We start from the raw sequence: 9,749 nt of genomic DNA, 5'->3' as shown, positions 1-9,749 counted from the left end.
GGCTAATAAGCATACATCTAGAACGTTTCCTAGAAAAACTTTAAAAAGTCAATAATCTGGAGAGTTTTTGTAAGATGTTTCTTCCATCAACCAACGAAGAAACACATTGGTACTTTCCCATGATGACTGAGTGCTTCAGGATCTCTTGCACTTACATGTGCAGCAGAGTACTGCAATGGAAGCATGCTGGGCCCATAACCCAGAGGTAGGCAGATTGAAACTATCCTTTGCTATATGCATTTTTTTTTGTTAATTTAAGTAATCAAAACTGGGATTGATATTTTTGCTCTTTTATTTTTTCTTAAAGTACAATAACTTTTACCATTTTAATTTGTTTTAATAGTATATTGACAGTATAGTTTTCTTTAAAAAATCCACTTAATTTTCTTTACCCTATTATTAAAAGGGTAATTGACAAAAACAAACTACATTGTCACCAGAAGAGCAATACAAAATGTACAAGTGATATATTAAAATCATCTTTCCAGCTTGAATTTCAATGATGCATTGGGGAAACGATTTTGTGAGAAACATCTTCACCCTTAAATAAAGATTTTCTTAATTCCTTACCTGTGTGCTAATTAGATATCACCTTGTTTTCACATTAAACAGACTTCTACATGAGAAAGCAGCAAGGATGCAGTGGCGTTAATGTTTCCTGGTGTCAACCTGTATTATTTCAGTAGACATTGAAATGAGGATGCATCTTGCTGCCTTTCCAATGAAGCAAGTTTAATTTAGTAATAGGTGAAAAACCATCCCTACAAAGGTGTTAATCAGAGACTTGGCTTTGTGGACACTTTTCAGAGAACAAATTTGTTAGCATAAAAATAAAGCCAGAAATGAAGAGCTGTTTAATCACTCAATTGGATTTTTTTTGCCAGCATATTTCTTTTTCTCTGCAACCCACTGCTAAATTGTGCTTCCTAGCTGTTTTTATAAAATCAATGAATCAAATCTAACTCTGATTACATCAGAGAAGGCCAGGTACCCTAAACCATAACAGGGGGTTTGAAATTTTGACTTGTCTACTTAAAGATCACCAAAATCTGATAACAAGGTCAGTTACGTCCCTGGGTGGGATTGAACCACCAACCTTTTGGTTAGTAGCCGGACACACTAACCGATTGCGCCACAGAGACACTTTGCAAAAAGTACATTCTGACAAAGGCTAATAAGCATACATCTAGAACGTTTCCTAGAAAAACTTTAAAAAGTCAATAATCTGGAGAGTTTTTGTAAGATGTTTCTTCCATCAACCAACGAAGAAACACATTGGTACTTTCCCATGATGACTGAGTGCTTCAGGATCTCTTGCACTTACATGTGCAGCAGAGTACTGCAATGGAAGCATGCTGGGCCCATAACCCAGAGGTAGGCAGATTGAAACTATCCTTTGCTATATGCATTTTTTTTGTTAATTTAAGTAATCAAAACTGGGATTGATATTTTTGCTCTTTCATTTTTACTTAAAGTACAATAACTTTTACCATTTTAATTTGTTTTAATAGTATATTGACAGTATAGTTTTCTTTAACAAATCCACTTAATTTTCTTTACCCTATTATTAAAAGGGTAATTGACAAAAACAAACTACATTGTCACCAGAAGAGCAATACAAAATGTACAAGTGATATATTAAAATCATCTTTCCAGCTTGAATTTCAATGATGCATTGGGGCAACGATTTTGTGAGAAACATCTTCACCCTTAAATAAAGATTTTCTTAATTCCTTACCTGTGTGCTAATTAGATATCACCTTGTTTTCACATTAAACAGACTTCTACATGAGAAAGCAGCAAGGATGCAGTGGCGTTAATGTTTCCTGGTGTCAACCTGTATTATTTCAGTAGACATTGAAATGAGGATGCATCTTGCTGCCTTTCCAATGAAGCAAGTTTAATTTAGTAATAGGTGAAAAACCATCCCTACAAAGGTGTTAATCAGAGACTTGGCTTTGTGGACACTTTTCAGAGAACAAATTTGTTAGCATAAAAATAAAGCCAGAAAATGAAGAGCTGTTTAATCACTCAATTGGATTTTTTTTGCCAGCATATTTCTTTTTCTCTGCAACCCACTGCTAAATTGTGATTCCTAGCTGTTTTTATAAAATCAATGAATCAAATCTAACTCTGATTACATCAGAGAAGGCCAGGTACCCTACACCATAACAGGGGGTTTGAAATTTTGACTTGTCTACTTAAAGATCACCAAAATCTGATAACAAGGTCAATAACGTCCCTGGGTGGGATTGAACCACCAACCTTTTGGTTAGTAACCGGACACACTAACCGATTGCGCCACAGAGACACTTTGCAAAAAGTACATACTGACAAAGGCTAATAAGCATACATCTAGAACGTTTCCTAGAAAAACTTTAAAAAGTCAATAATCTGGAGAGTTTTTGTAAGATGTTTCTTCCATCAACCAACGAAGAAACACATTGGTACTTTCCCATGATGAGTGAGTGCTTCAGGATCTCTTGCACTTACATGTGCAGCAGAGTACTGCAATGGAAGCATGCTGGGCCCATTACCCAGAGGTAGGCAGATTGAAACTATCCTCTGCTATATGCATTTTTTTTGTTAATTAAAGTAATCCAAAACTGGGATTGATATGTTAGCTATTTTATGTTTACTTAAAGTACAATAACTTTTACCATTTTAATTTGTTTTAATAGTATATTGACAGTATTGTTTTCTTTCAAAAATCCACTTAATTTTCTTTACCCTATTATTAAAATGGTAATTGACAAAAACAAACTACATTGTCACCAGAAGAGCAATACAAAATGTACAAGTGATATATTAAAATCATCTTTCCAGCATGAATTTCAATGATGCATTGGGGCAACGATTTTGTGAGAAACATCTTCACCCTTAAATAAAGATTTTCTTAATTTCTTACCTGTGTGCTAATTAGATATCACCTTGTTTTCACATTAAACAGACTTCCACATGAGAAAGCAGCAAGGATGCATTGGCGTTAATGTTTCCTGGTGTCAACCTGTATTATTTCAGTAGACATTGAAATGAGGATGCATCTTGCTGCCTTTCCAATGAAGCAAGTTTAATTTAGTAATAGGTGAAAAACCATCCTTACAAAGGTGTTCATCAGAGACTTGGCTTTGTGGACACTTTTCAGAGAACAAATTTGTTAGCATAAAAATAAAGCCAGAAAATGAAGAGCTGTTTAATCACTCAATTGGATTTTTTTGCCAGCATATTTCTTTTTCTCTGCAACCCACTGCTTAATTGTGCTTCCTAGCTGTTTTTATAAAATCACTGAATCAAATCTAACTCTGATTACATCAGAGAAGGCCAGGTACCCTACACCATAAGAGGGGATTTGAAATTTTGACTTGTCTACTTAAAGATCACCAAAATCTGATCACAAGTTCAATTACGTCCCTGGGTGGGATTGAACCACCAACCTTTTGGTTTATAGCTGTACACACTAACTGATTGCACCACAGAAACACTTTGCGAAAGTACATACTGACAAAGGCTAATAAGCATTCATCTAAAACGTTTCCTAGAAAAACTTTAAAAATTCAATAATCTGGAGAGTTTATGTAAGATGTTTCTTCCATCAACCAACGAAGAAACACATTGGTACTTTCCCATGATGAGTGAGTGCTTCAGGATCTACTGCACTTACATGTGCAGCAGAGTACAGCAATGGAAGCATGCTGGGCACATAACCCAGAGGTAGGCAGATTGAAACTATCCTCTGCTATATGCATTTTTTTTTGTTAATTAAAGTAATCCAAAACTGGGATTGATATTTTGGCTCTTTTATTTTTACTTACAGTACAATAACTTTTACCATTTTAATTTGTTTTAATAGTATATTGACAGTATTGTTTTCTTTCAAAAATCCACTTAATTTTCTTTACCCTATTATTAAAATGGTAATTGACAAAAACAAACTACATTGTCACCAGAAGAGCAATACAAAATGTACAAGTGATATATTAAAATCATCTTTCCAGCTTGAATTTCAATGATGCATTGGGGCAACGATTTTGTGAGAAACATTTTCACCCTTAAATAAAGATTTTCTTAATTCCTTACCTGTGTGCTATTTGATATCACCTTGTTTTCACATTAAACAGACTTCCACATGAGAAAGCAGCAAGGATGCAGTGGCGTTAATGTTTCCTGGTGTCAACCTGTATTATTTCAGTAGACATTGAAATGAGGATGCATCTTGCTGCCTTTCCAATGAAGCAAGTTTAATTTAGTAATAGGTGAAAAACCATCCTTACAAAGGTGTTAATCAGAGACTTGGCTTTGTGGACACTATTCAGAGAACAAATTTGTTAGCATAAAAATAAAGCCAGAAAATGAAGAGCTGTTTAATCACTCAATTGGATTTTTTTGCCAGCATATTTCTTTTTCTCTGCAACCCACTGCTAAATTGTGCTTCCTAGCTGTTTTTATAAAATCACTGAATCAAATCTAACTCTGATTACATCAGAGAAGGCCAGGTACCCTACACCATAAGAGGGGGTTTGAAATTTTGACTTGTCTACTTAAAGATCACCAAAATCTGATAACAAGGTCAATTACGTCTCTGGGTGGGATTGAACCACCAACCTTTTGGTTAATAGCCATACACACTAACTGATTGCGCCACAGAGACACTTTGCAAAAGTACATACTGACAAAGGCTAATAAGCATTCATCTAAAACGTTTCCTAGAAAAACTTTAAAAATTCAATAATCTGGAGAGTTTATGTAAGATGTTTCTTCCATCAACCAACGAAGAAACACATTGGTACTTTCCCATGATGAGTGAGTGCTTCAGGATCTACTGCACTTACATGTGCAGCAGAGTACAGCAATGGAAGCATGCTGGGCACATAACCCAGAGGTAGGCAGATTGAAACTATCCTCTGCTATATGCATTTTTTTTGTTAATTAAAGTAATCCAAAACTGGGATTGATATGTTGGCTCTTTTATTTTTACTTACAGTACAATAACTTTTACCATTTTAATTTGTTTTAATAGTATATTGACAGTATTGTTTTCTTTCAAAAATCCACTTAATTTTCTTTACCCTATTATTAAAATGGTAATTGACAAAAACAAACTACATTGTCACCAGAAGAGCAATACAAAATGTACAAGTGATATATTAAAATCATCTTTCCAGCTTGAATTTCAATGATGCATTGGGGCAACGATTTTGTGAGAAACATTTTCACCCTTAAATAAAGATTTTCTTAATTCCTTACCTGTGTGCTAATTAGATATCACCTTGTTTTCACATTAAACAGACTTCCACATGAGAAAGCAGCAAGGATGCAGTGGCGTTAATGTTTCCTGGTGTCAACCTGTATTATTTCAGTAGACATTGAAATGAGGATGCATCTTGCTGCCTTTCCAATGAAGCAAGTTTAATTTAGTAATAGGTGAAAAACCATCCTTACAAAGGTGTTCATCAGAGACTTGGCTTTGTGGACACTTTTCAGAGAACAAATTTGTTAGCATAAAAATAAAGCCAGAAAATGAAGAGCTGTTTAATCACTCAATTGGATTTTTTTGCCAGCATATTTCTTTTTCTCTGCAACCCACTGCTAAATTGTGCTTCCTAGCTGTTTTTATAAAATCACTGAATCAAATCTAACTCTGATTACATCAGAGAAGGCCAGGTACCCTACACCATAAGAGGGGGTTTGATATTTTGACTTGTCTACTTAAAGATCACCAAAATCTGATAACAAAGTCAATTACGTCCCTGGGTGGGATTGAACCACCAACCTTTTGGTTAATAGCCATACACACTAACTGATTGCGCCACAGAGACACTTTGCAAAAGTGCATACTGACAAAGGCTAATAAGCATTCATCTAAAACGTTTCCTAGAAAAACTTTAAAAAGTCAATAATCTGGAGAGTTTTTGTAAAATGTTTCTTCCATCAACCAACGAAGAAACACATTGGTACTTTCCCATGATGAGTGAGTGCTTCAGGATCTCTTGCACTTACATGTGCAGCAGAGTACTGCAATGGAAGCATGCTGGGCCCATAACCCAGAGGTAGGCAGATTGAAACTGTCCTTTGCTATATGCATTTTTTTTGTTAATTTAAGTAATCAAAACTGGGATTGATATTTTTGCTCTTTTATTTTTACTTGAAGTACAATAACTTTTACCATTTTAATTTGTTTAAATCCACTTAATTTTCTTTACCCTATTATTAAAAGGGTAATTGACAAAAACAAACTACATTGTCACCAGAAGAGCAATACAAAATGTACAAGTGATATATTAAAATCATCTTTCCAGCTTGAATTTCAATGATGCATTGGGGCAACGATTTTGTGAGAAACATCTTCACCCTTAAATAAAGATTTTCTTAATTCCTTACCTGTGTGCTAATTAGATATCACCTTGTTTTCACATTAAACAGACTTCCACATGAGAAAGCAGCAAGGATGCAGTGGCGTTAATGTTTCCTGGTGTCAACCCGTATTATTTCAGTAGACATTGAAATGAGGATGCATCTTGCTGCCTTTCCAATGAAGCAAATTTAATTTAGTAATAGGTGAAAAACCATCCCTACAAAGGTGTTAATCAGAGACTTGGCTTTGTGGACACTTTTCAGAGAACAAATTTGTTAGCATAAAAATAAAGCCAGAAAATGAAGAGCTGTTTAATCACTCAATTGGATTTTTTTGCCAGCATATTTCTTTTTCTCTGCAACCCACTGCTAAATTGTGCTTCCTAGCTGTTTTTATAAAATCACTGAATCAAATCTAACTCTGATTACATCAGAGAAGGCCAGGTACCCTACACCATAAGAGGGGGTTTGAAATTTTGACTTGTCTACTTAAAGATCACCAAAATCTGATAACAAGGTCAATTATGTCCCTGGGTGGGATTGAACCACCAACCTTTTGGTTAGTAGCCGGACACACTAACCGATTGCGCCACAGAGACACTTCACAAAAAGTACCTACTGACAAAGGCTAATAAGCATACATCTAGAACGTTCCCTAGAAAAACTTTAAAAAGTCAATAATCTGGAGAGTTTTTGTAAAATGTTTCTTCCATCAACCAACGAAGAAACACATTGGTACTTTCCCATGATGAGTGAGTGCTTCAGGATCTCTTGCACTTACATGTGCAGCAGAGTACTGCAATGGAAGCATGCTGGGCCCATAACCCAGAGGTAGGCAGATTGAAACTGTCCTTTGCTATATGCATTTTTTTTGTTAATTTAAGTAATCAAAACTGGGATTGATATTTTTGCTCTTTTATTTTTACTTGAAGTACAATAACTTTTACCATTTTAATTTGTTTAAATCCACTTAATTTTCTTTACCCTATTATTAAAAGGGTAATTGACAAAAACAAACTACATTGTCACCAGAAGAGCAATACAAAATGTACAAGTGATATATTAAAATCATCTTTCCAGCTTGAATTTCAATGATGCATTGGGGCAACGATTTTGTGAGAAACATCTTCACCCTTAAATAAAGATTTTCTTAAATCCTTACCTGTGTGCTAATTAGATATCACCTTGTTTTCACATTAAACAGACTTCCACATGAGAAAGCAGCAAGGATGCAGTGGCGTTAATGTTTCCTGGTGTCAACCCGTATTATTTCAGTAGACATTGAAATGAGGATGCATCTTGCTGCCTTTCCAATTAAGCAAATTTAATTTAGTAATAGGTGAAAAACCATCCCTACAAAGGTGTTAATCAGAGACTTGGCTTTGTGGACACTTTTCAGAGAACAAATTTGTTAGCATAAAAATAAAGCCAGAAAATGAAGAGCTGTTTAATCACTCAATTGGATTTTTTTGCCAGCATATTTCTTTTTCTCTGCAACCCACTGCTAAATTGTGCTTCCTAGCTGTTTTTATAAAATCACTGAATCAAATCTAACTCTTATTACATCAGAGAAGGCCAGGTACCCTACACCATAAGAGGGAGTTTGAAATTTTGACTTGTCTACTTAAAGATCACCAAAATCTGATAACAAGGTCAATTACGTCTCTGGGTGGGATTGAACCACCAACCTTTTGGTTAATAGCCATACACACTAACTGATTGCGCCACAGAGACACTTTGCAAAAGTACATACTGACAAAGGCTAATAAGCATTCATCTAAAACGTTTCCTAGAAAAACTTTAAAAATTCAATAATCTGGAGAGTTTATGTAAGATGTTTCTTCCATCAACCAACGAAGAAACACATTGGTACTTTCCCATGATGAGTGAGTGCTTCAGGATCTACTGCACTTACATGTGCAGCAGAGTACAGCAATGGAAGCATGCTGGGCACATAACCCAGAGGTAGGCAGATTGAAACTATCCTCTGCTATATGCATTTTTTTTTGTTAATTAAAGTAATCCAAAACTGGGATTGATATTTTGGCTCTTTTATTTTTACTTACAGTACAATAACTTTTACCATTTTAATTTGTTTTAATAGTATATTGACAGTATTGTTTTCTTTCAAAAATCCACTTAATTTTCTTTACCCTATTATTAAAATGGTAATTGACAAAAACAAACTACATTGTCACCAGAAGAGCAATACAAAATGTACAAGTGATATATTAAAATCATCTTTCCAGCTTGAATTTCAATGATGCATTGGGGCAACGATTTTGTGAGAAACATTTTCACCCTTAAATAAAGATTTTCTTAATTCCTTACCTGTGTGCTAATTAGATATCACCTTGTTTTCACATTAAACAGACTTCCACATGAGAAAGCAGCAAGGATGCAGTGGCGTTAATGTTTCCTGGTGTCAACCTGTATTATTTCAGTAGACATTGAAATGAGGATGCATCTTGCTGCCTTTCCAATGAAGCAAGTTTAATTTAGTAATAGGTGAAAAACCATCCTTACAAAGGTGTTAATCAGAGACTTGGCTTTGTGGACACTATTCAGAGAACAAATTTGTTAGCATAAAAATAAAGCCAGAAAATGAAGAGCTGTTTAATCACTCAATTGGATTTTTTTGCCAGCATATTTCTTTTTCTCTGCAACCCACTGCTAAATTGTGCTTCCTAGCTGTTTTTATAAAATCACTGAATCAAATCTAACTCTGATTACATCAGAGAAGGCCAGGTACCCTACACCATAAGAGGGGGTTTGAAATTTTGACTTGTCTACTTAAAGATCACCAAAATCTGATAACAAGGTCAATTACGTCTCTGGGTGGGATTGAACCACCAACCTTTTGGTTAATAGCCATACACACTAACTGATTGCGCCACAGAGACACTTTGCAAAAGTACATACTGACAAAGGCTAATAAGCATTCATCTAAAACGTTTCCTAGAAAAACTTTAAAAATTCAATAATCTGGAGAGTTTATGTAAGATGTTTCTTCCATCAACCAACGAAGAAACACATTGGTACTTTCCCATGATGAGTGAGTGCTTCAGGATCTACTGCACTTACATGTGCAGCAGAGTACAGCAATGGAAGCATGCTGGGCACATAACCCAGAGGTAGGCAGATTGAAACTATCCTCTGCTATATGCATTTTTTTTGTTAATTAAAGTAATCCAAAACTGGGATTGATATGTTGGCTCTTTTATTTTTACTTACAGTACAATAACTTTTACCATTTTAATTTGTTTTAATAGTATATTGACAGTATTGTTTTCTTTCAAAAATCCACTTAATTTTCTTTACCCTATTATTAAAATGGTAATTGACAAAAACAAACTACATTGTCACCAGAAGAGCAATACAAAATGTACAAGTGATAT

General features: G+C 34.8%; 1 non-coding gene across 1 annotated transcript; it reads right to left on the bottom strand.

Moving 5' to 3' along the window:
- Positions 1 to 6,876: 6,876 nt before the first annotated feature.
- Positions 6,877 to 6,950, bottom strand: TRNAS-ACU (transfer RNA serine (anticodon ACU)). The gene has a single exon. It is a non-coding gene; the product is annotated as a tRNA-Ser (tRNA).
- Positions 6,951 to 9,749: the final 2,799 nt, after the last annotated feature.

The sequence above is a fragment of the Pseudophryne corroboree genome, unplaced genomic scaffold (assembly GCF_028390025.1).
Source record: "Pseudophryne corroboree isolate aPseCor3 unplaced genomic scaffold, aPseCor3.hap2 scaffold_583, whole genome shotgun sequence".
NCBI lineage: Eukaryota > Metazoa > Chordata > Amphibia > Anura > Myobatrachidae > Pseudophryne > Pseudophryne corroboree.
The sequence above is the reverse complement of the archived record's forward strand: the minus strand, read 5'-3'. Positions and strand labels throughout refer to the sequence as shown.